The sequence below is a fragment of the Balaenoptera musculus genome, chromosome 16 (genome assembly GCF_009873245.2).
Source record: "Balaenoptera musculus isolate JJ_BM4_2016_0621 chromosome 16, mBalMus1.pri.v3, whole genome shotgun sequence".
Lineage (NCBI taxonomy): Eukaryota > Metazoa > Chordata > Mammalia > Artiodactyla > Balaenopteridae > Balaenoptera > Balaenoptera musculus.
In genome coordinates, this window is record NC_045800.1 from 82,203,306 (window position 1) to 82,228,388 (window position 25,083).

At 45.0% G+C, this 25,083-nt stretch overlaps 1 protein-coding gene across 7 annotated transcripts in view; it reads left to right on the forward strand.

Moving 5' to 3' along the window:
• The window catches only part of SIPA1L2 (signal induced proliferation associated 1 like 2), a 219,495-nt gene that overhangs the window by 52,157 nt on the left and 142,255 nt on the right, over positions 1-25,083 (forward strand). The window lies entirely within an intron of this gene.

Consider the following 25,083-nt stretch of genomic DNA (forward strand, 5'->3'; position numbering starts at 1 on the left):
AGGGAGGGGCCAGGAGGCGACGGAGGGAGAGGTGAAGAGGACCAGGGCTTCCTGCCTGAGTTCCAGCTGGCTCTGCCTGGGGTCACCTAGATGCTTCCCTCAGACACAGAATAAAGGCAGAGCCAGGGCTCCCTTCCTGTGTGTGCGTGCTCACAAATGCTGTGTTTTCTGTAACAGCAGGAGATCAGGTGGGTTTGTGAAAGAGCTGTCAGAAGTAACCATCCCCTGGCACATTTGGTCTCTGGCCCTGCATTACCAAAAGTGGATTACCATTCTTCTCTCTCGGTCTACACGTGCGCGTACACACACACACACACGCACACAGTTTTCTTCCGCACTGTTTAAGAACGAGTTACATCCATCACGGCCCTTTACCCTCCAAGTACTTGTGTGTATTTCCTAGAAATAGAGAGATTCACTTAGTTAATAGTTCAGTGATCCTCTTCGGATCATTCAATACTGATGCGTTATTTACAGCTCATCTATAATTTGTGTTCCAGGGGTGTCATCTGACGCAAAGTGTCCTGCCCGGTGCTCCGCCTCCACACGGGTCCAGTCTAGGGTCAGGTCCTGCATTTAGTTGTCACATCTCTTGATCATCTTTATTTCTGCAGCCTCTGTCGTTTATGTGTGTAGGTGCATTTTGAAGTCTGTGGTCTGAGAGCCTGCATTTAAAAATGTTTTTAAGTGGGCAAGCACTTACATGGTGGCAAGGTATTATTGGAGGAGAGAGTAGATATCCATCCTATGCTTCCTTATCACAAATTATAAATACGTGATATATATGTATATATGTATGTTGAATGGTGAAATTGTGAAAGCAGTGGTAGGAGAGAGAAGAGGAGGAATCAGGGAACCGATAGTAGAGCCTCTTAGCCTGAAAAGGCTGTTCCCTCTTAAATGTGGCTTCGGTGACTTGGCTGAGTGCTAATGAACGCTTTGGAGGCAGAGTAAATCCTGAGGGGGGACAGCGATAGAGGGAGATAACTTACATTTCAGCGCAAGAAGCACAGGAAGTGTTACCTCGGTTTGTTTTAAGGAAAGACCCCTAAGCCCATGCGCCACAACTACGGAGCCTGCGCTCTAGAGCCCGTGAGCCACAACTACTGAGCCTGTGTGCCACAACTACTGAAGCCCGCGCGCCTAGAGCCCGTGCTTCGCAACAAGAGAAGCCACCACAATAAGAAGCCTGCGCACCACAACGAAGAGTAGCCCCCGCTCGCCACAACTAGAGGAAGCCCACGTGCAGCAACGAGGACCCAACGCAGCCAAAAATAAATAAATAAATAAATAAATAAATAAATAAATAAATAAATAAATAAAAGAAAGACCCTCCCTTTGTTCAGCTGGGCTTGTCCCTGCGGAAGCCGGTGATGAGTTCATTCTGACACCAGCCTGCCGCCAACCAGGGGCACCTCCTGCGGCCTAGACACGGCTTTGACTCTCCTCTGTCCTTTACTGCACTTCCCAGTACCTTGGGGAGATGGCTGCTGTCTGGAACGAACCCTTTCTAGGTTTTCTCTAGTCGGTGTGTACAGCAGCTAACCTAGAGGCCGTGGTCTCCAGATTAATTTCTTTACGGCTAATTCTGATGAGCGATGGTGTGGGTTTATTATAGAATATACCACCGTATAAACGTTTGTGACACATGCTCATGATATAATTTTAAGCATCCTTCATTTTGTCAAAAATTATGTGCTTTAGTTTTTAGATTTATAGATGTATTCAGTTCAGACAACACAGAAATCCCCCCTGTAATCTCACTCGCCAAAGGCAATCTCTATTGATAGACCTTTGAAATCTCCATGCACACTTTTTAAAAAACAGAAACAAAAAAACAAAAATGGGATTAGTCAATACGTACTGTTTCTCTGGTTGCTTTTGGTCACTTACCAATATTTTGTAGACATCTTTTCATTGTCAACATTTAGGTAGTTCCTGCCTATTCTTTTTAATGGTGAATTGTTTTTTATTGTGTAGATAAGACTATAATTTATTTAACTAATCCCTGTTGGAGGACATTGAGGTGCTTCTTAGTTATTCCTAACAAAATGTTTGTATATAGACTTGTACAACTGAGTACACACACTTAAAATGTCAACGGTGTTGCCAGATTGCCCTCCAGATAGTTTGTGCTCACGTATGATTCCTTCACTGACCTATGAGTGAGCCTCTAGCCTTCACCAACAGTGAACATCTCAATGTTTTGTTTCTGATTTTAATGTAAAAACTATTTCACTGTCTTAATATTTATGTTCTTTTTTTAAAAATGAATGCTGAAGTTAGACACCTTTACATGTTTATTGGCCACTTGTATTTCATTGGCCCACTTTTGAATTATTACATGTACTGATTTTTTTTTCAAACTTCTTTATTCAGATATTAGCCCTTTGTCACACAAATCAAACAACTATTTTTTGCCAATTCTTAGTTTTCTTCCTCTCCTCTCCTCCCCTCCCCTCCCGCCTCCCCTCCCCTCCCCCTCTTCTTCTTTCTTTTTCTTTCAACTGTTTAGTTGTTTATGATGTGGATCCATTAGAAAATCCTGAGTTGAAAATCCTTTTAGGGCTATTTTAACATGGGTTATAATTATACCCCAGTTAAAGGTGATATCACAAATCTGTACAACATATGTGTTGTTAAAAAAAAATATATAAGTGGAGTTCATTTGCTTTGGTTCTTTTATTTTGCCTTTTGCAAGGCCCTTTATTCTCGCACAAATTTATACGTAATGAGAACACTGTAATTTGTAAATTCTGTCATAGCATCAGAACGGAGAAGATGCTGTACTCCTTGCATAATCCTGTACAGATACTTTTATCATTCCATGTCCTCATTTCTCACTGATGATGTTAGGACTTATTTAACCTTCATACAGGCTTAGAAGCTTGTTTATCAGAGGATTAGAAGACTCGTTCTGTGGGATAAGTCAATTATTATCATTAGGGGATTATGCAGAAAAATTGGAACTGAGCTCCAAATTCTTATTCTTCCAAAGATGAATAAAATTTTCCAAGACAGCCGGTACCATAGTGTGATAGTGGTGTGCATTTCATCCATCTTTCAGATTTCTGGTAAGAGTTTTTAACTCCTTCGGCCTCAGAAAGCTGCTGTTTTGATGCCGGGACGATCTTGTTCCTCCCCTCTCTGCTCTCAGCTTCACCTTCAACCTTCTACCTTTCTGGAATGAAAATAAATATAGGCAGGGTGGTGCTAGGCTTCCTTGTGATCCTGTCCTTTTTCCTTCTTGGCCAGTTTTGTTACGGCCAGTAGACTCCGAGGACTCTATGGACCTCTGGGGGGGCCATCATTTATCTCCATTTACTTAAAATGTTCTCAGACTGGTAAGTTCCTCATCGTCCTGTCCAAGTTTCTGAAGAAGCATCCTAGTTTCTAGGTTAGATCTCTCTACGAGGGGAACAGCGCTGGGGGGAGGTCATTTGCTTGCGGACAACAGCATTGCCATGTGGTGTCAGGATCAGGATGTCAAGAGCGAGTTGGAACTCTGAAGTGGCTTGGACGTCGAGAAATGCATTAGCCTGTACAGAAAACGTTCAGGTGATCTCACATCTCTTCCTCAAGGTTGTCTTTTTTGCTGCTTATCTTCATAGCATTTAACGGTAGGTTAATATTTCCCAGGTTATGTTTAAAAACATTTCATTCCATATCTAAATCTAGCAGCCAGATTTAGAAAGGTTTAGCCACCTCAGGCAGGCAGTCTTAAAATCTGAAGACCTCAGGGGAGAGAGACCGTGAGTTCCCCTGTCCCATGTGTCCTGGAGGGTGATTTGGTTCAGTAGATGTTTATTGGGTAATTTCTGTAAGTGGAGCCCTCTGTTACGTGCCAAGGAAAACAAGATGATTAAAATGCAGCCCTTCCCCTTCAGGAGTTTGTAATCTAATGGGAGAGGAAAAAAGTACATACAAGTAGCTCTAATACAAGGTTCATTTACTATGATACTAGAGAGCTGAGATGACTGTGGAACTCTGCCCCCTCCAGGATGTCTGGCACATTCTAGGCACTTAATACACACATTTCAGTGGATAAATGAATGCATTTAGACATGTACATTTTGGTGTACTTTATTCATAGCAAAAAAAGATGTGTAGAAAGATGGTTTGTGGGATTTTATATGGCCCCAGAGGGTATGAGAATTTGTTGAGGTCACTAAGGGCTTAGGGCAGGCGGGGCAAATTCCATCACATAAACCACCCTTTCTCCTTGTGTCCCAGAGGCAGTCCTACTGGTTCCTCGGCCTCCTCCTCCCAAGCCTGGGAGAACTCTTAGTTTTCTGTTCCCCCTGAATCCATCACTTGAACCAAGTAGGATTTGGCCCTTAATTTGATGGGTCCAGCACCTTGGTTTCTTGTGGACTGATTCATGCTAGTCAGATATAAAACACAAAACCAAACCTGCTTTGTACTTGGAATTGTTTTTCTTGATGGACAAAGTGAGATATGTGTTTCTTGATAACTAGGGAATTCTTTGTTTTAATTCTCTTTTTCCAATTTCTCGTGCTTCCTGTTAGTTTCTAACTGGTTGAGTACATGACAATGTGCTTTATGCCCATTGTATTACAAGTAATTTTTTTCCCAAAATGTAACCCTGATCAGTTTGATCACACACGAGAGGGACCTTATGATCGAATGTGCAGACACTTTTAGTCGCATTCACAATGTATTCGCAGGCCGTTTCCTCTTCCTCCTAATAATTACGATTGTACAGTATTGCAGCTTTATTTGTTTACTCTTCACTATGTGGTAGGTACTATTTAGTACTTCACCTATCTCATCTCATCTGCCAACGGTCCTTTGAAGTAGGTATTATCATCCCCCTTTTAGAAATGAGGGGACTGGGACTTCCCTGGTGGCACAGTGGTTGAGAATCCGCCTGCCAATGCAGGGGACACGGGTTCGAGCCCTGGTCCGGGAAGATCCCACATGCCGTGGAGCAACTAAGCCCGTGCGCCACAACTGCTGAGCCTGCACTCTAGAGCCCAAGAGCCACAACTACTGAGCCCACGTGCCACAACTACTGAAGCCCACGCACCTAGAGCCCGTGTTCCGCAACAAGAGAAGCCACCGCAATGAGAAGCCCGTGCACCGCAACGAAGAGTAGCCCCCGCTCGCCGCAACTAGAGAAAGCCCGCGTGCAGCAACGAAGACCCAACGCAGCCAAAAGTAAATAAATTTATAAAATAAAAAAAAAAAGTTAAACATACTGATATCCTGTAAAACCAGATGGAATCCCAGCAGTGCTTTAAGGATGTGTGCTGGAATAATACGGAACAACTACTGTTGGTTCTGATAGAATAATATGAACGACCCACCCACGGCCTGAAGACCCACTTGAAGTATCAAGCCTCTCAAAACACACTTGTCCCTAAGGGTTATGAACGCCACATCTTTGACAGCTTTGTTGACTCTTCAGGGACTTTTTAGTTTAAATGATAATTCTGCGTGATTTCTGAAGGGTGAATATGACCAATAAGAAAGTCAGTGTATTAGGGGTTATCATTACGAAACGTTTAAAATGCCCTGTCAAACATTGCGTACGCCTTCTACAGTGTTATATTATTCGGAAAACACCCACAGTTTTGTGCTGTAAAGACAGATCCTGGGTATTTCCTTAGTGACAAGATGCTCACGCCCGTCTTCGTTCGGGAACCTGAGAGCCAACATGGCTTTTTCAGAGAACACATTGTAGTTTTGTAAGTTTTCTTTCCTTTGTTTGTTTGTCTTTATTAAACATTTCTCTTTGGAGGAAAGATCAGTGGAAGATTTCATAAAGGAAGAGTTCAGTGAGGAACAATGGATGGGGTTAAGATGTTGATTCTGAAGTAAAATCATTGTTTTTCCTTGATAAAAGCAACTTGCCTTGGTAATTAGCAGAGTGCCGCATAGGAGCTGAGAAGAAAAGGAACTGTATCCTCTGAGAGTCCTTCCCAACTCCGCAGTCTTTCTGCCCCAGGTTTCTGTGATCTGGGAGGCTGTAGTCTCAGGGTCCTTTGGTCCCCTTCACACCTTGAGGCACAATAGGAGTCAGGGGGTGGCAGCCTTCCCTTCTAGAAGGTTGTTTGTCTAGAGAGAGGAATGGAGTCTACCTGTTTGGTGAAGTGAACCAACTTTTTATATTTAATAACCTGCTAACAAACGTGAACATATTTCTAAGGTCAGATTCTTTGATTCTCTCTTCCCCTCAACGTGGTGGTGACACCAGCTGGTAGTTACGAGCACTTTCTGTTCCAGGCTGTCCTTTCCTTTGGCGGGAACAGCTCCTGGGCTGTCTTCCCACCCTGCAGATGAAGGCACTCCGCGGACAGAGCTGCTCCAGAGACTTCGGAAGGAGAGTTTAGCTCTTAGCTGCCTGTGCTGGCGTCGCGTGTATTTGCAGAGACAAACATCTAGCAGATGGGCTTGGTGGAAATAGTATGATTTAGTGACAAGAACGTGAAAGGACTTTCATTTTAAGGTTAGACAACAACAGGGTGTGCTATCCACGTTGTCAGATTATTAACTTAATGTCACCTTGGGCAATTAATCTTTTATGTGCCACAGTTTGGATATTGGCAAAATAGAGATGATAAGCTATGGTAAGATTTTTATATGCCTTCAGTGAGGTAATGCTTATTACAACTGATCTAGCTATTTTATTCGTTGGCTTTCGGTTTTATCTGATAAATGTACTAAAGTCTGTTTGTAAAACACTATTATTTTCCCACCTCAGCTTTATTGTTCCCACAGTAAAAATCCATGGTAGAATCCCTTTTTTATAAATACATTGAGAAAAAGGAAGGAAAAAGCAAAGGCGAAATTAAAATCGGGAATTAAGGAGTATTAAAATGTGGGTTTTCGTTTTTCACTTTCTTATGATCTTATCTGACTTTTTTTGGTAGCCGCCTGTTGTGACTTGATTTTTATTCTGTCCAGGTGGTTTCTAGAAGAGTAGCACTCGTGACCTCTGGGTGGCCCAGCCTTTGCAGGCTTTGTTCCTGGTGCTTATGTAAGCAGATAGGTTAAGGGGGGGTGGGTCCTGGAGAAAGAGAACCAGGAATGGCTTTCTCGACATAAGAACCCATCTTGGTCTAAGCCATTTTGTGATCTAAGCCTGGCCAGAGTGCTCGCTATTGAACAGGTCTCAGTAATTAATGATCTTAAGGGAGGGGATGCAGAAACAAGGGAGGAACAGTCAGGAAACCATAGTGCAGCCTTGGGACAGGGTCCTGGTTCCTAAAGAGATACACGTAATAATATACCTTTGAGTTCTGCAGAAACTAAGCCCCCGCCCCCCCCAGGTGGAGGATGGAATGATGCAGTTGACCCTCCTGACTTCAGTCAATTAAAGCTTGGACTCTGTTGACCTTTGCCCCAATTCTGTGCTGAATTCCCCTCTGGTCAAGTCCTCTCATGAACATGCATGTTCCCTTAGCTTAAAACTTCTCCAGTTTTGCTGTTGGGGGAGACAAGGCTTTGGGAAAGACCCACAGAGTTCTCCTTACTTGCTGCAAGTACTTATAAATCCTTCCTTCCCTGCGCTTTGGCTTGGTTGTGTCTATTGATTCGACACCCACCGAGAGGCGAACCCAGTTTTCCGGTAACACCTACCCCTGCCCTCCAGGTTTTTCTTGGCCGCCCGGTGGCTTGGGCAGTTGGACCTGACTTGACCTAAAAGCTTTGTTGTCTTAAGCCGTGGTTCTCAGCCCTAGCCATCCATACGAATCGCCCGAGAAGCTTTTAAAAAGTGCCAATGCCGATATTTAAAATTGATACTTAAAAACTGACTTGGAAACTACATTTGTGACATCTGTATCTTTAAAAACTTCCCCAGGTGATCCTGGTACACAGTGAAGGCTGAGAACTCCGTTTTAGTGTAAGGGAGCCATGCATAGTCAATAACCGCTAAGATGTAGTCATCACTTTCATGTCTATTTCAGTGGGGAGGAAAAGTCTCCTAAAGGTGGTAGTGAATACTAGGGAAATGGGGCGCTCAGTCCCTGCATCCCCACCCTCATTTCCCTGTATAGACTGTTGGGCTAAATTGGTTTGCTGTGTGTTCAGACAAGGTGAGGAATCCAGGCGGGGAGGTGACCGCAGGGGCTTGCATGTTGCCCGCGAATACATTTTGGTGTTCTTTCCATCCCTTCGTCTATTGTTTGGAAGTTGAGCGTGTAGGGATGATTCCTGGGTGTGATCTGCCTGCCGAACTGTACTATTTTTAGGCACTAACCCACACAATAGGTTTATTAAAAAGCTATGGAACCTTTTGAGGCTGCTGGATTTTGTCTGACAAGGGCTGAGTTACAGGTAGGCTCTCCCACCTCCCAGTTCAGGCACATAGGATTTTTCTGTTTCTTCTTTAGAAAGCGTCTGAAAAGCTTCAAAATACAGTGGTTTGGCAGCCTGACAGGTGATGCCAGATGTCTGCGTAGCTCTCCTCCGTATCCCGGCTCTCCAGACACAGAGCTTCGCAGGTGTATGTCGGGTTGCTAATTTTTATTTCTTCTCCTTTCCCTTTTTTTTCTAACATTTTTAAAAATTAATTAATTTATTCATTTATATTTGGCTGTGTTGGGTCTTTGTTGCTGTGCGCGGGCTTTCTCTAGTTGTGGTGAGTGGGGGCTACTCTTCGTTGCGGTGCGTGGGCTTCTCATTGCGGTGGCTTCCCTTGTTGCAGAGCACGGGCTCTATGCGCATGGGCTTCAGTAGTTGTGACACGCGGGCTCTAGAGCGCAGGCTCGGTAGTTGTGGTGCACGGGCTTCGTTGCTCCGTGGCATGTGGGATCTTCCCAGACCAGGGCTCGAACCCGTGTCCCCTGCACTGGCAGGCGGATTCTTAACCACTGTGTCACCAGGGAAGCCCCTGGTTTGAATGCTTGTATATCGAAAGACTTATTGTTAAGTGTATCACCTTTGCCATTGTCACGGTCTCACGTTTGTGTCGAGTGGGGCTCTGGTTAGCTTTGCACGCTGATGGGTTCATCAGCGAGTTTCAGCCGACAAAGCAGCTTCATAACAGGGGCCCCTCGGAGTCCGGCAAGTCAAGGCCTAAAACGTAGTGCTTATTCTGGTCACGTAGTGACAGACCAGACACGTATTTGCAAAGCCATTTAAAATAAGTGAAGCTGACTTCTTGAAAGTTATATGAAACCTCCCTTTCCTTTACCCTGATAGACAATGATGTGGAGTTGGGAAGAGAATCTAGGAGAATGAGGTGGTCATTTATGTCACTGATCGGAAAGGTCCAGGAATTCATATTATTTGCCTGACTTGACCTTGGTGACGTGGAGATCGCGGTGTAGCTCCTAGGGACCTGGTCCATGTAGGGAATGTCTGTATCAGCTGACTCATATGTGTGGACAGATGTGTAAGAGTCATGATGTACTTGTCTGACACATGGTAGGTGCTTAATAAATACTCAATGAACGCAAGCTTAATGCTTTAAAAGAGGTTCCTTTGACATCTATTACAATTCTAGCTCAGGATAAAGCAGTGTTTTATTTACCTTTTTTTCTCATAAATTTCTGGGCTCTGAAATCTGTCATCTTTAGTGGGATAATTTACATTTCTTATTATCCAAACTTTCTATTTTTGGTATTTTTCCTGTAATGGTACCTCTCATGATTCTGTTCCCTGTCAGGAATTATATCCACTAAGAAGCTTACATTCTGGCTCATTGGCAGAACTTAGCACCAACCCAAACCAGGGCCTGGGTCTGCTGTGGGGGAGGCTTTGCACAAGGGTTCCCGGCCTGATCCGCAGTCACCCAAGGGCTGGAGGCCTCGGCCTGCCCCGCGGCTGGGCCGCCCTCCTGCCCACACCTGCCAGGTGCACAGGCGGCTGAGAGTTGGAGGCCCTTCCTGCTGACCGAGTTAACCAAAAAGCAGTCACTTTGTTTCCACGAGGACTAAGCAATCATTGGAAAACCTTCCTGTATGTGAGGAATTACAACTTTATAAAGGGATCTGTGAGTACTAATTAACCCGATAGACAGATGATCCGAAAAACAGTACTGAGTTGAACTTTATATTCCCAAGGATTTTATTAAAGAGCAGTGGGCGCGTGATTGCCAGGGAATAGCAGCTTCTTTCGAATGTTATTATTTGGGTTACTAAATTACTAATGACCAGATTACTGATTACCTATTGACTGCTTGATTTGGGATGTGGTTTGGGTTAGGAGGTATTTAAGTGGTTCTACCTAATAGTCTGATGGGTAGGAAATTGCTGGCTACCCTGCCGTTCCATCATCACAGGGAGAACTTTTTCTTTTTTTAAAAAAAACTCAAACTACAGACTTCCCTGGTGGTGCAGTCATTAAGAATCTGCCTGCCAATGCAGGGGACGTGGGTTCGATCCCTGGTCCGGGAAGATCCCACATGCCGCAGAGCAACTAAGCCCACGTGCCACAACTACTGAGCCTGCGCTCTAGAGCCTGCGAGCCACAACTACTGAGCCTGCGTGCTGCAACTGCTGAAGCCCATGTGCCTAGAGCCCGTGCTCCGCAACAAGAGAAGCCACTGCAATGAGAAGCCTGCGCACCGCAACGAAGAGTAGCCCCCGCTCGCCGCAGCTAGAGAAAGCCCGCGCGCAACAACGAAGACCCAACGCAGCCAAAAATAAAAATAAGTAAATAAGTAAATAAATTTATAAGAATAAATAAATAAATAAAAACTCAAACTAAGTTTCTTTGCTGGCAATCCAGGACTGACCAAGGGATAATTCTGTACTGAGCTAATTCTTTTGTGGGCCCTCAGAGTCCAACAGTTCTTTGTGTGATAGAGATAACAAGATAAAAAGTCAAGAAACGAATCGGGGGAACCAACAGGAGGACATTTTTTTCCAGAATGACTTGCCAACATGTAGGTTTTACTCTCCCTGAATCACAGGACTTTTATGCCCCTGATGAACAGATGCAGTCAACTTATATCTGCATCCAATTAGCCTTTAGTAGAAACATTGTCACTCACTCTGATAGAGCAATTTCCTGATTTAAGGTAGTATATACAGGTGTTACTGTTAAATCAAAAGGTATTTATATTTGTATCGAAAGGCTTCTTTGCTTCATAGGGCTCTCCCCATTAAAAGTATGTGTACGCCATATGCAATATTTGGGTAGAAAGAAGAAAATAAAATCACTCCAAGCGCCAGAACCCAACTATAAAGACTGATGACATTTTTGGAGAATTTTCTTCATCTTTTTTTTCAATGAATAGGTGTGTCCATGTGTGGTTGAGTTGTATTGTTGTGAACATACTGTATATATATATTTGGGGTGATTTTATTAATGCATTCTAACACTGCACAGCTCATTATTTCATGGTCTTTATAAACAGTATCTTTAAGCTGAGACATCTAATGTATTTATTTTATAGAACCTGGCACAATTCCCTCAAGGACACAGACCTGGGCAGAGAGGGGTTGCACTTCTTTATTTTTAAAATTTTTTTGGGCCACGCCACTTGGCATGCAGGATCTTAGTTCCCCAACCAGGGATCGAACCTGTGCCTCTTGCAGTGGGAGTGCAGAGTCCTAACCACTGGACCACCAGGGAAGTCCCATGGGTTGCACTTCTTACCAGCCTTGTGCCTTTGGCTGTGGAAAGCAAAGCACTCTGTGCCCGTCGGATCCAGCTGAGCTGATTGAGTTTATCTTGACATTTGCCCATATCCACAGCATCTCTTCTGCATGAAGATGTGGAAGAAAAGTTTATCAGATGAGATGCTGGTGCCCAGTGATGGTGTTCTGCATAGTGAAACGCTTTCCTCATCCAGGCTGATTTCCAGCGTCATCCTTCTTTCCTGTGGGCTGGCCGGGGTGGGGGGAAGCGGGGCTCTGGCTCCCTGAGGGGCTTGGAAGGCTGATGTCCAGACACTCCCCCTACTTGACATACTGGAGATCACCGCCCTACTGGTGGGATGAGGACTCCATGTGTGAAATTAACACATGAAGGGAATTTATATCATGGTAGCCTTGGGCTGGTTTTTGCAAACTAAGTTTTGCAGAAATGACCCTCTGCCCTGCCCAGGCAGTATTAATTTCATACTGGTGTAGCCAAGGTGTTTCCATGACGTTTCTACCCTGAGAGATTATGAGTCTGGTTTACATTAGGACAGTGAGTCTTGCTGAGTAAATTATTGTCTCTTTAGTAAAAACTGCTGTTGAACCAAGAGCGATTACCTTCAGTAAAACTCGATTCACACAGTGTAGCAGTTTGAGGAGAACACGTGTGAATGTGAAGGATGGTGTGTCAGCCAGCAGAAGCGCCAGCCAACTCTTTCAGAAGACTTTTGCGGGTAATAGTCATTATTCGGCATTCAGGAAAAAAACTTTGTTTTTCCCAGCGCACTCTCAGACCCACTTTTTTCAGCATCTCTCAGACCCATGATCACATTTACCATGCTCACTAAGCTGAGTATGTACCAAGGATGCCCAATTAGTAATTTACAAAAATATATAACCATCATGGGGCCCTGAATGCCGACCTCTTCTTGGCCTTCACGTTTGCTGCCTGCAGGTGGGCAGAGGTTGGAAGGTTGCTGGCACCTCTGCAGTGGAACAAGGGAGATTGGTGAATTGAACGATTGCTAGATCTTGGTACGGACAACAAGAGTGGAGACGCCCCTTCTAGTGGCTGAGGGTCCTTCTCCTCTGGATGTCAGCATTTGCTACGGGATTCTTCTTTCTCCACATCCCCACATTCCCTGACCCAAACTCTTTCTTTAATTATATTCTGTCATGAATTAGGCCTTTAACAGTCAGATTTTACAGGCCTCTAGGCTTCTTGCTCCTTAGAATTTGAATCTCAAGGGGGTGATGGTTCCCCTTGCTTCTAAGCTCTCTGGGGAAGGTTCACTGTTCAAGACGAAGGTCTATGACGGCCAGTTTCCAGGTAGGGTTCTGTTTGAATGGTGCTGTTACGACTTGTCACTTTTTCCAGGAGGGCTGTGTCTTTGTTTTGGTTTACTCTCCATACGCTTTGTTGGTGTGGATATAACAATTTATATAAAAACATTCTGCCTAAATGTTTTAAACATGGGATTTATCTGTCATCTGGTCACATAGCAGTTCATGTCATGCTGGTACAGGATGTTTGGCTTGGTGACACTCTCCAGCTCTGGGCTGCCTGGCAATGTTTCATTTAGCTGACATTTTTTGTTTGTTGGTTGGTTTTTGTTTTTGTTTTGCATTTTCACTGTGCCAGGTACCTTCTTAGGCAGAGTGAGAGAATATGAAATTGAATAGCTTTCTCTGCTTTCTAGATTCTTAGTCTAGTGGGACAGACAAACATGTAAATAAATACGTAATGATGCTATTGAGTAATGTTTGTCAGAATACAGAAGGAGGTGAGAGTCACAGCTCCCAAAGGCGGTGAGAACACATGGAGGACTCGTTAGCTGGAAAGAAAATGTTCTTGGGGAATTTCAGGAAGTCCATAGAGCCTAGGGTTTGGGGTAACCAGGGTTCAGTGGTAGGGAATGGAAATTCTGGTGGAGGTCATTGTCTGGTAGGGCCTCTCATCCTGTGGGGTTGGGAGAGTCAATGGTACGCATATTGAAGAAACACACAACATTTTTCTAAACCTGTGACTAAAATTAAACACCTACCCCTGGAGTATGTGGCTTCCTCGGTTGAAGAGCTAACTAAACTCTTTGAGCCCCTTATCTCACATTTAATAAGGATGCTGATAATGACGTCATTGGACATCTTACCTAAAATAGAATGCCTTCACTGGAGCCTGGACCAAAGCTGGCATTCAACACGTTACATCCTCCCGTCCGTCCTATACACCTCCTGATTCTGTTCAACAGACGTTTGCACCAGCACCTCCGGTGGATTTGACAGGCACTGACCACGTGAGCCCCTCACCTCCTTCTGTCCCTTTACTTTATTGAGCGGTCCTCTTTAGTATTTGTTCCATCTTTTGCTGATGGAGCACAGGTGAAAATTTACCTTTGTTGGGTGTAGGATTTTCTCTCCCTTCTTGACCGTGGTCCCAGAACTGTCACAAGTGCTGGCTTGTGTCTCTCTTGGCCATCCTGATTTTCTCTATTCTGTACTGATTGCGATTTGGGTATCTGGGTCTAAAAAAATGGAAATGAAATGGACTTTCTAAAAGAAGTGTGCTTTAAGTTGTTCTGGGTAAATCATCTTATCTGTTGTTTTGCAGACCTAAGCCTGACCCCAGTGTGCATTAACTTGGAGCCCTTCAGTCTTCTTCTTCTTTTTTAAACTTTGTAGAAGAGAGGGTAAGATGCCTAGTTTTACAAAGCAGAAGTTCAAGGATTCTCAAGTGCGATTGAAAATAGCTCCTGATGACACATGGTTTCTTTGGACTTTATCTGGTTTCTGTCTTTGGACTACAGACTTACCTATCTGGTTTCTCCATATCTGAAGTTTATGTTCCATTAATAACTGCCTCCTGAGTGACAGGGGTCGTATTCCTATCAGGGTCTGCAGCAGTTAGAGCACATTTACAGAATTCATTTTCACCTGGTGTGTTAAAACCGCACCGTGGCCCTACCTGCCACTTGAAGGGAGGGAAAAGAAGTTTTGGATTTTTGGTCTTTCTTTTAAAAAGTAAATGGCGATCACCAGTTGGGTATCTCTGCTTGAGAAACGCTGGCAGCCCTACCGCCAACGAAAAGCCTGGAGCCCCAGTAGATGAAATCCATGTGGGGAAACTGGAGGGTCTCGGCTGCCAGCCCAACCCTTGATGGAGGCTCAGTTTAGGTGAGTTTATTCCTCTGTTAGTTTCTAGAACAGGCAGAGGTGTCCTGATACAGCTGTAATCACAGTCTACACATTAAACATCTTGGAACAGCCCAGTGGACCCTGAATTCTTGAGGCCGATATTTCAGACTGAACACTTGTGCTATCTTTGGCTGGAATGTCATGTCTGAGAAATTCTGCGTTAGCTCTCTGGGGGCTATCACCAAGTGTCGGTGATCTTTGAACTGTTGACAGTCCTCCGGGTTAACTTGGGCTTGTCTTTACTTCAAAATGCTGTTCAAGGACATTGTTGCCAGAGAAGCAACTTTTTAGTTAATGCTCTTGTGAGTTAATACCCTTGTGATGGATAAATCCGCCCTCCCCGCGCCCCCCCCCCCCCCCCCCCCCCGGTACTTTTCTATAGTGGAGAATTCACCCAATGGCTTGGTTTAGAAATGTGTTTTTTGTGTGTGTGCTTGCTAGGACTGAGAATGGACTCCGCTGTCTCCTGCTGTTCTGTCCTTTTCATCCTTTCATTTATTTGGAATTTCCAAAGACCCAGTGGGCTAGTTGGTTCTTTTTTGAATCTGCTGATTTGCTGTGAAGCTGATGTCATGGTCTGGACCTTTACCCCTTACATATGCTAATTATTAGATTACATTGGCCGTTGGGGGCTTTGTCAGTGGGCGTTGAAAAAAGGTGGATTATGTATTGGCTGTCTGCTTTGTCTCGGACTTGGCGATGATATTTCGGTGAGAGCCTGTTTATGGCAGAGCAGTTTTAGGATCTGTGTTTCTGTGGCACGTGGTTAGAGCCTGTCTTCAGGACTTGGGAGAAGTGCATGTGTCCACACTCACCCTCGTAGGGGTGTTAAGTTCAGAGGGGGTTCTGTGGCTTCTGTGGCCCCAGGTGAGTGTCAGGCAGTGAGTGAAGTGTGTCACCGTGGGTTGGGTTACCTCCAGACTTGCCTTCATGAATACCTGCTTTCCCGCTCTGGCCTAAATACCCTGGAGCTGAGTCGTTGAGTCTGAAACACTTTCCCGTTTAAGTTTGGGTTGGGGGTAACACAACTGCAAGACAACACGTTTCCCCGGGTGATTTCGTTTGTTCAGGGCAAGTGTCGCCTGTTTCCTCAGTGTTGCTGAGCACAGGCTCTGCCATTTAGAGCCTCGAGTTTTCGAGTGCGGGTTGTATCTGATTTTCAAGTAAAAGCCTCGGCCAGAATTGACTAATGAATGTACATCCATCTGTAAATGCAATTTCTGGTTTAACTTACTTGCTTTTCTTCCATAAGCACTTACTATAAGGACGCAAGTCCAATACTTAATAGGGAGAAAAAAGGGGACATTTGGTTTTGTTAATTACAGACTAGGCGTATGGCACGCAGATCGCTCACTTAGACGTTCATTGTTGGAGATTATTTTTCTGTTGTTAGTTTAATAAAAATAATTGAACCTGTTTTAGCCTGTTAGATAAAATTAAACTGACGAACTCTGTGGCATGCCTGGGAACAATGTCCAGCTCGCCTCGACAGCTGCCAGGGCCAGGGTGTACCCCAAACACGGCTGGCTGCGGATCCCATTTCTAGAAAGAAAACATCCCTGCGTGTGCCACAGTGTCAAGATCCATCTGCGTTACATAAATAGCGCGCGCTAGTTAAAATAAGTAATTGTTTCATTCTTCGTTACACCAGGGTTCTTGCAAAAGCAAACTGAAGAGGAATCTAAGGGTATCCTGAGAAAGAATAAAGGAAACTGATTTGACGGAGTCAGTGTTGGAAAGGTTTTTCCTGTCGAAGGCTTCATTACTTGAGAGGTTGGATTAAAGGAAATGTGCGAAAAACAGAACTTTGCATGTAAATATTCTATTTCATAATCCCCTCTTTTAGCATAGCCCCTTCCTGTATCTTCTCCTGTGTGAGCCACTCTCACTGGAACATCTTTGTCCTGTTACTGAAGTTCCAGACAGTCTTGCCACTGATGTACTGTATCTTACATCTAACTTAGAGATCTCTCCTCCTTTCCCTTCTTTTCTGACTTTCTCTGATAACTGTATTTCAATAATTTTACCACTTGTTAACTTCTATTGCTCGGAGTCACAGACAGGAGATCAAGGTAGAAATTTAAAATAGAGGATTGACATATACACACTACTACATATAAAATAGATAACTAATAAGGACCTACTGTATAGCACAGGGAACTCTACTCAATACTCTGTCATGGCCTATATGGGAAAAGAATCTAAAAAAGAGTGGATATATGGATATATGTAACTGATTCACTGTGCTGTACACCTGAAACTAACACAACGTTGTAAATCAACTATACTCCAATAAAACTTTAAGAACAAACAAATGAAAAAACCCAAAACAAACAAACAAAAACAGAATGTATCCATTTTGGTCCTCAATAGTTGTTCTGTTGGAAAAAAACCATATTCTCTTAGAGAAGAAGTTGAAAGCAGTGTTGTGGGAAGATTTTGTTTGTTCATCTTGTCTCCTTGGGTATATTGTAAGCTTCCTTAAGTCAGAGCTCTTGCCTTCAGTGTCTTTCACCACTTGCCATGGCCCATTAGTAAATGCTTAATGAACGCCCGAATGCAGGAATGAAGACGGCTTAGCAGAAGTTTGACTTTTGTTGATGCCTTATCTGTTCTTAATCAGAAAATTTTTATTGGTCACTCATTGATGGCTCCAGCTCCATAGTCAATGGAAATGTTATTTGTACTCTAGGAATTTAGAGTCTGACAACAGAGAGAGGAAATATTCACAGACTACAGAAAAGGTCAAATTTTAAAATGAGTTTTATAGTAGAAGATTTAGACATATATATTTGTAAGGGGAGTGAAACATTCCATAGATGCCGGAGTGGGGAAGAGTGTAAACATGGTAGCAGGTGGGACACGCCTCTGTCTGGGTCCAGGGCGGACTCCTTGCCCTGGGCACTGTGGCCACCTCCCATCTGCAGCCGGGCCAGGGGCGAGGACTTGCACTGTAGTGTCGGCTTGAGTGTGTTAATTACAGGAATCCGCTTTTCATTCCATTGGTCCTGCCTCTCTCTTCCCCTCTTCCTTCTCCCGTTTTCTTCCCGACACCGTATTTCCTGGGGTAGTCCATTCACTTGTGCATTCTTTTATTCAGCAAATACTTATTGGTTACCTGCTCTGTGTCAGATACCAATTCCATAAGTCAGCGAGAGCCACAAATCTCATGGTTTCAACTTTATACCTCAAAGAGTCAGGAAAAACATGTGGTGCCATGTATAAGCGTGTTGTTGTTATTGATACTGATGAAAGCTGTCTTTTAATCACTGATTCCTCTTTTTGAGGCACAGGGCTAAATACTGTCTATAAATTAAACCCTTCTCTGACTTGAAAACCTGGGGCTTTCAAGATAAAGTTAAAATTCCTCGGCCTGGCTTTTCAGGCTCGGCACTTCTGCTAAATAACTAGTCTTTCCAGCTGTAGCTTTCACTGTTCACTTAAACATGAATCATTTGCTCCAGCCATACCTGTTTATCCATCGTCCTCCGTGAGGCTTTGCACAGCCCGGACGGAGTGCGCTGCCCTTTTTCTCTCTTTGAAGATAGAGTGGAACCGTTCTTTGAGGCACACCCCCATCTCCCCCGCTGTCCCCCAGGCCCTTTTTCTCCTTCCTCTAAATTCCCACAGCTCATGCTGTGAGGACCGCCTGTCTGTCCGCTCTGGCACAGGGCCTCCGTTTCCACGGACTGCTCAGATGCTTGCCATTCGGCGCCCTCGGTTTGTGGTCCGCCCCCAGTGTCGCGTGGAGGAGTAAACGTGCTGTTTGGTACCCTCACCCAGCGTTCCTTCCAGTCTTTGGATGGTAAAGGTATAAGAATCCTTCAATTGTGTAGTGTTTCAGATCTAACCTTTTCATCTTCGTAGATGGAGAAAAACTCAGTTCTGGGTCACTTAAAAAACAGAACATATTCAAGGGAAAATGAGAGAAGGCATCAACTTTGTGTTTGTTTGTTTGGAGGGCCAAACACAAGCATCATATTATCTCATGTAATCCTCTTGCCGGTCCTCCCACATACTTTATGATCTCTTTAGGGATGGGGAAGCCAGCTCAAAGGTGCAGGGCCACCCAGCTAATAGGTGGAGGGAGCAGGGTTCCCCTTTTTCTCAGGCTCTTGTTCTCTGAAGTCCTTGCTGTTTCCACTTGTCTTTGCCTGTCTCTCAGTTTGCTGCTTTTGTTTAGCTGTTCCTCATCTGCACTTGCTGTTGACTTCAAGCTGGCACCTGGTGAATTGATTTAACAATATCCCTTCATGTTGCCCATTTCCCCCTATTTTCCCTTTCCTTCCTCTTTCCATATTCTTGAATATTTTAAAGAACATTTTGAAAACAGGTTTTTGGTTTGTTTTTTTTTTAGTGTTTGTGTGTTTTAACCCATACACCTCTTGAGTTTTCTTGCTGTATCACTTCCCCCAGTGGAAGAGAGGTTGCCCAGCCGAGGGTTCTATTGTTTGCATTACGAAGATGGCAGGGGTGTTGGATGCCTTGAAATGGGACCGGCGGAGCCATGGCGACAACCGATTTTGCTCGTAGCAGCAGCAACAATGGCCGCAGTCATTAATGCTCAGAAAGGCAGAGTCAGCTGTTTTTCCAAATGTTTCTTCTGCTTTGTGTAATACTGTTTAACTGCTTTTCTGGTTGAAAATACTGCTGCTGTCAGGATTATTTCTTGTCTACATGAAGGTTCTGCACAGACTTCTGTGATTGGCCATCCTGTTTGCTTAAGTTAACGCTATCCTTGTCATTTCTATACTGGTTTGAAAATACAGAAGATAAAAATAGCAAAAAAGAAAGGAAAGGCATAGTAATTAAGGCTGACTTGTGGTAGATGGCTGGGTAGGAACGTTCATATTTAAAATACTGAGCAATGTAAATATTTGACTTGATATAATGTGACCATACATTCTTCACTAGATTGTGATTATTTAAACCTTCTGTTGAGCTCTTAGACAGATGGTCTTTTGAGTAATGAACACTCCTTTGAATACAGCAAGATGCCATTTGGTAAACGGATGAAGTGGCATCATTAATAAATATTTTATGCATCAAAAAAATCCATTGTGAGAGTGGGTAGCTGCAGATTAGAAAAATCCTAAACTCCCATCTTATCGATAGCTAGGAATTTGCAAGCATTTCAACAGCTATTCTCTGTTTCTGCGCAGGAATGAAGAAAGAGAATCACTGTCATAGATATTGTCATCAGACTGTGTTTAGTAAGAGTCTCTTGGCCTGTGTGTGGCTGGGCTTCACAATCACCAAGAGTCTTCCTTCCTCCCTGCTGGGTATTATAATAAGGCAACAGGATGTAGTGAGTTAGGGACATAGAGAAACAAAATTAAAATGATCAAGAAGAAAAATAATAGGGACCATTGTTTTTGTATATTTAACCTTAAAATGTAAGCTTGATTTTCAGTTAAAAAAAAAAAAAGAAGCTTAGTTTTACACCCCATATTTGTGCCCGAGCCCCTTCCCTTAATGCCCCAGAGTTTTAGGCACATGCAGGACCTCAGTGATTTGTAATCATTAGGAAAAAGTGTCCCACTTAAGTGAGTTTCCCAGATAACAGAAGCTCTCATCAAATACCACGCCCATCCTAATCACTTAGCATAGATTTTTTAAAATGTATATCATCATCTTCATTATAATTCATGAATACGTTAGAAACTGACATGCATCTCTTTAATCAGACGTCTCGGTTCTCAAGGGCATCTGCTTTCCATTGTTGTGTAGTTAGAAAATCCACCACTTACTTGAGAAGGGTTAAAAAAGGCCAAGTCATATCTTAGTATCATTGTGACAAGTTTGTACCTCAGAGGAAACCTGGAAGGGTCTCTGCGCCTCCCGGGTCAAGAGACTATACCATGTTCACAGAACTGCCCACACTCAAGTGCCTTCTGGAATTCCTTATAAATTTCAGTGGGCAGCTGGCTAGCAGAACATCCTGTTACTCTGCTGGTTTTTAAGGTGCAGTTCCAGGGTTAAACATTGTGCCGAAACTTAACATTTTCAAACTGTCCAGGCTTATCTTCCAAAAATAGTGTGTTACTCCCTTTACCAACTCTCCCTGCCAAATAGAGAACCCAAAGCACTAAGTGTTAACTGGAAAGAAGTTAGGTGAGGCTTCTCCTCTCTCCCCACGTCACCTTATTTGCAATCCTCAGCAAATGCTGCAAAACAAGGCAGGTAAGAGCTCCATCCAGTAGGACAGCAGAACTGATTAAAGCACATTTTCCTTCACTTTGGACCAACCTCGATCCAGATAGGTTGCCCTAGAGATTTTTTTTTTTAAAGATTTTTTCCCTTTTTAAATTAATTAATTAATTAATTATTTTTTGGCCACGTTGGGTCTTCGTTGCTGCGTGCGGGCTTTCTCTAGTTGTGGCGAGCAGGGGCTACTCTTTGTTGTGGTGCGCGGGCTTCTCATTGCAGTGGCTTCTCTTGTTGCGGAGCACGGGCTCTAGGCGTGCGGGCTTCAGTAGTTGTGGCACTCGGGCTCAGTAGTTGTGGCACGCAGGCTCAGTAGTTGTGGCACGCGGGCTTAGTTGCTCCGTGGCGTGCGGGATCTTCCCGGACCAGGGCTCGAACCCACATCCCCCGCATTGGCAGGTGGATTGTTAACCACTGCGCCACCAGGGAAGTCCCTGCCCTAGAGATTTTTAACTGTTTCTAAGACCAGCCATGCTTCTTCAGTCGTTCTCAGTAACCCCCTCACCGACTGCTCGTCCTCTGATGGGTTCGGCTTTAATTCACACTTTTCCACAACCTTAAGGATTTTGCTTCCAAATCTCTCCTTTCGGGAATAATTAGAAAAAGACATCGGGAAGAGGGAAAGTGGGTTAGAGAGGAGGGCAGTTTGAGACTAGAAATATTTGCAGTGGAGATTTAATAAGAGAAAGAAAGGGAGTGGCGGGGGTTCCCCTAGGTCACTGGATGGGGGGAGATGGGATGTGCGTCAGGCAGGCTAGAATTGGGGGCAGCGGCTGCTCTTGTCCCCTGTGACTGGGGGACGTGCGGAGTGGCTACGTCCGTCTCTGGGGGTTCGTGTGGCATGAAGGGTGCTGGCGGTGCAGGCCCAGCCATGTTAGGCCCCTTGTTCTGTTTAGCGTGCAGATCCCGGCCAGTGAGAGAAAGCTTCTTCTGTTTCCTGTATTCTTTCTTGAAGAACCCCCTTTGGTCAGTTCTATTCAAGCATGTGGATACTCTGCTATTTATCACTCTGGCCCCTTGGTACCTCCGGAGGCTTGTGCTTGTTGACATGATGGATGCGTCTTTCTCCTCCTCCCCTTCATCTGCCACGTTTTCTTCCTCAACCCTTGCGTGGACCGCAAGGTCCATCTTTCCTGCCTTTGCCCGCACTGCTGCTTCTGCCTGCAGCCAGTGCCCTTGCTTCGCACCTGGCCCCGGTGACGTGAGTGCCCTCACCAGGACCTGGCTGGGGTGCCATCCAGACCTCTGCTGGGAGCTGGGATCCTGTGGGACAGTGTGCATTCCCATCATCACTGGACGGGGAGGCCTGTCTGCGTCCCTCTCCTCACTGCCCCTGCAGTGCTGAGCTACAACCTGCCTTACACTAGATGCAGAGTGAATGTTTGTATAAATAATAAATGAATGCAGTGTATCGATTGAGCTGATCACTGTCGGGGGTTATAAAGCAAATGTTTTGTCTTCTATGAGTCTTGCTACTATGGAAAGGCAATCGCCCCAAAATACAGATATTCTGGGTTCCATGCTGGTTATGAATTGAGGAAAGGGTACATGGGGTAGGAAGCAAATTGAGGTAGTGGGTGAGGTGGTTTGTGGCATCTCTCAGAATATTCCCTGGGGAGGCGGGTGGCTCTTCAGCTGTGTTTGCTTGTTATACCAAACCCCAATCTTGCAAGCCTGCTAGCAAGGCAGCTGCAGAAGGAACACCATCCAGTTCTCCAATCTGTGGTTTATAGACTCTCTGAGAACCCTTGTGATTTGGGCTTTGCCTTCAGTGTATGCATGATTACTAACAGCAATATTCATGCTAATATTTATTTTCCTTTTGCTTGAGTAATTGTCCTGCAGAAAAGCTTGTCTGTAAAAAGTAGGTTATGTGATGACTTCTCTAGAAAACTGGCTTCTTACTGACTCTTAGGAGGGTTTGAGGAGAATGGGAATCACATTTGGGGACCGCCAGTCATGTGTCAGGCCCTAGCCCGGGCCGTTCTGTGTGACCTTTGCACAGCACAGATGTTAACCCAGCCAGGAGCAGAGCGCCTTGTGCTTTTGGCTGATTCGCAGTCAGCCAGGGCCCCTGCAGGTGAGAGATCGCTCCCAGATCTGTAGTGTTTTGGAGAAAACCGCCTGAAGACTGAGGAATTTGAAAATAAAATGTGTACTGTCGGTTCATCACTTATCAACAGGAATTGCTTCAGTAAACCCTGTAGAAGGCCTCCAAGAAAGTCTCCAGAATCACGTGACTTGGATGATGGCGTTGCTGGTATTCTTTCCTAGACTGGTCCTTTTCAAGGTTTTTATTTTTCATCGCTCTGTTCTGCCCACCCCCCATCAAAGGGATCCTCACACGTGACTAGAGTGAGACCTGTGGTTCTGTCCCCAGCAATGACCGATTGTCACACAGTGACCCCGCATCCAGAAAGGGCTTGCATTTCATTGGGGCCGTTGCTGTATCCCGGGCTCACCTGGACGTGACTCAGAGAAGCTAGGCCTCTTGCTTACCTGTGGGTACTAACCACCTGCTGTTATTTATTCCAGCGGTGGGTCCTGCATATAAAAATCCATCTTCTTTGGGGGCAGGCGAGATTTGGGGGCAAGAGTTTATTTATTACTTATTTATTTATCATTTTATTTATTTGGAGAACGGTATTCCCGTGGTCCCAAAGCATGTTTGGTGAGAAGTGTTTCTCTCACCCTCTGCCGTGCCATCCACTTCCCCTCCTCACAGCATCTCATGCATCCTTCCAGAGATGTGTTAGGCATATTCACGCAGATACCCATATTCTTTATGCCCGGTCCTAAAATGGTAGCCCATGTACAAACACCTTGCATCTTTAAGTATACTGAGTGAACGTTTCTTAAATTCGTTAGCTTTACGTGGGAAGTAAGTTGACTTGGAATATGGCATTTGTTGACCTTCTGCTGACATAATTCTGGAAGGAAGGCCAGATGAGTCCAGGGTGGCGTCTTGCCTGGCAGAATACCCGGCACTCCTCAGGGCTTGAGACGATCTCGGAACCTGATGTGACATCAAGTGCAGGAAACCTTTTTTTTTTTTTTTTTTTAAATAAATTAATTTATTTATTTATTTATTTATTTATTTAGGCTGCGTTGGGCCTTCGTTGCTGCACGCAGGCTTTCTCTAGTTGTGGCGAGCGGGGGCTACTCTTCCTTGTGGTGCATGGGCTTCTCATTGCGGTGGCTTCTCTCATTGTGGAGCACGGGCTCTAGGCGCGCGAGCTTCAGTAGTTGTGGCTCATGGGCTCAGTAGTTGTGGCTCGTGGGCTCTAGGCACGCGGGCTCAGTAGTTGTGGCACGCGGGCTCAGTAGTTGTGGCACGCGGGCTCAGTAGTTGTGGCACGTGGGCTCAGTAGTTGTGGCTCACGGGCTCTAGAGCGCAGGCTCAGTAGTTGTGGTGCATGGGCTCAGTAGCTGTGGCACATGGGCTCAGTAGTTGTGGCTCGTGGGCTCCAGAGCGCAGGCTCAGTAGTTGTGGCACATGGGCTCAGTAGCTGTGGCACATGGGCTCAGTAGTTGTGGCTCGTGGGCTCCAGAGCGCAAGCTCAGTAGTTGTGGCTCGCGGGCTCTAGAGCACAGGCTCAGTAGTTGTGGTGCACAGGCTCAGTAGCTGTGGCACATGGGCTTAGTAGTTGTGGCTCGCGGGCTCTAGAGTGCAGACTCAGTAGTTGTGGCGCACGGGCTTAGTTGCTCCATGGCACGTGGGATCTTCCCAGGCCAGGGCTCGAACCCCTGTCCCCTGCATGGGCAGGCAGATTCTTAACTGCTGCGCCACCAGGGAAGCTCCCAGGAAACCTTCCTGACTAACCAAGATTCTTGTTCTCTTTCTGTCCATTTCCTCAGACATTGTATGATTCACTGGCAAACCGACAGAAAGTTCCAGACTGTTTCTTCTGTTGCCATTACCCCTCGGGGCGCCAGAGCACCCTCCAGTCGGTGCGTCCTTGCACCTGCCGACTGCCCACTCATCCTGTGGCCTCGCCGACCTTACACAGTCTGTTGGCCCAGACTTAGCATCTAACTTTGTATGGTCCTGCATTGTCATCTGACTCATCTAGACTAGAACTAGACTGTGAGCTTACAGATCGAAACCCCGCCTTACACATTTTAG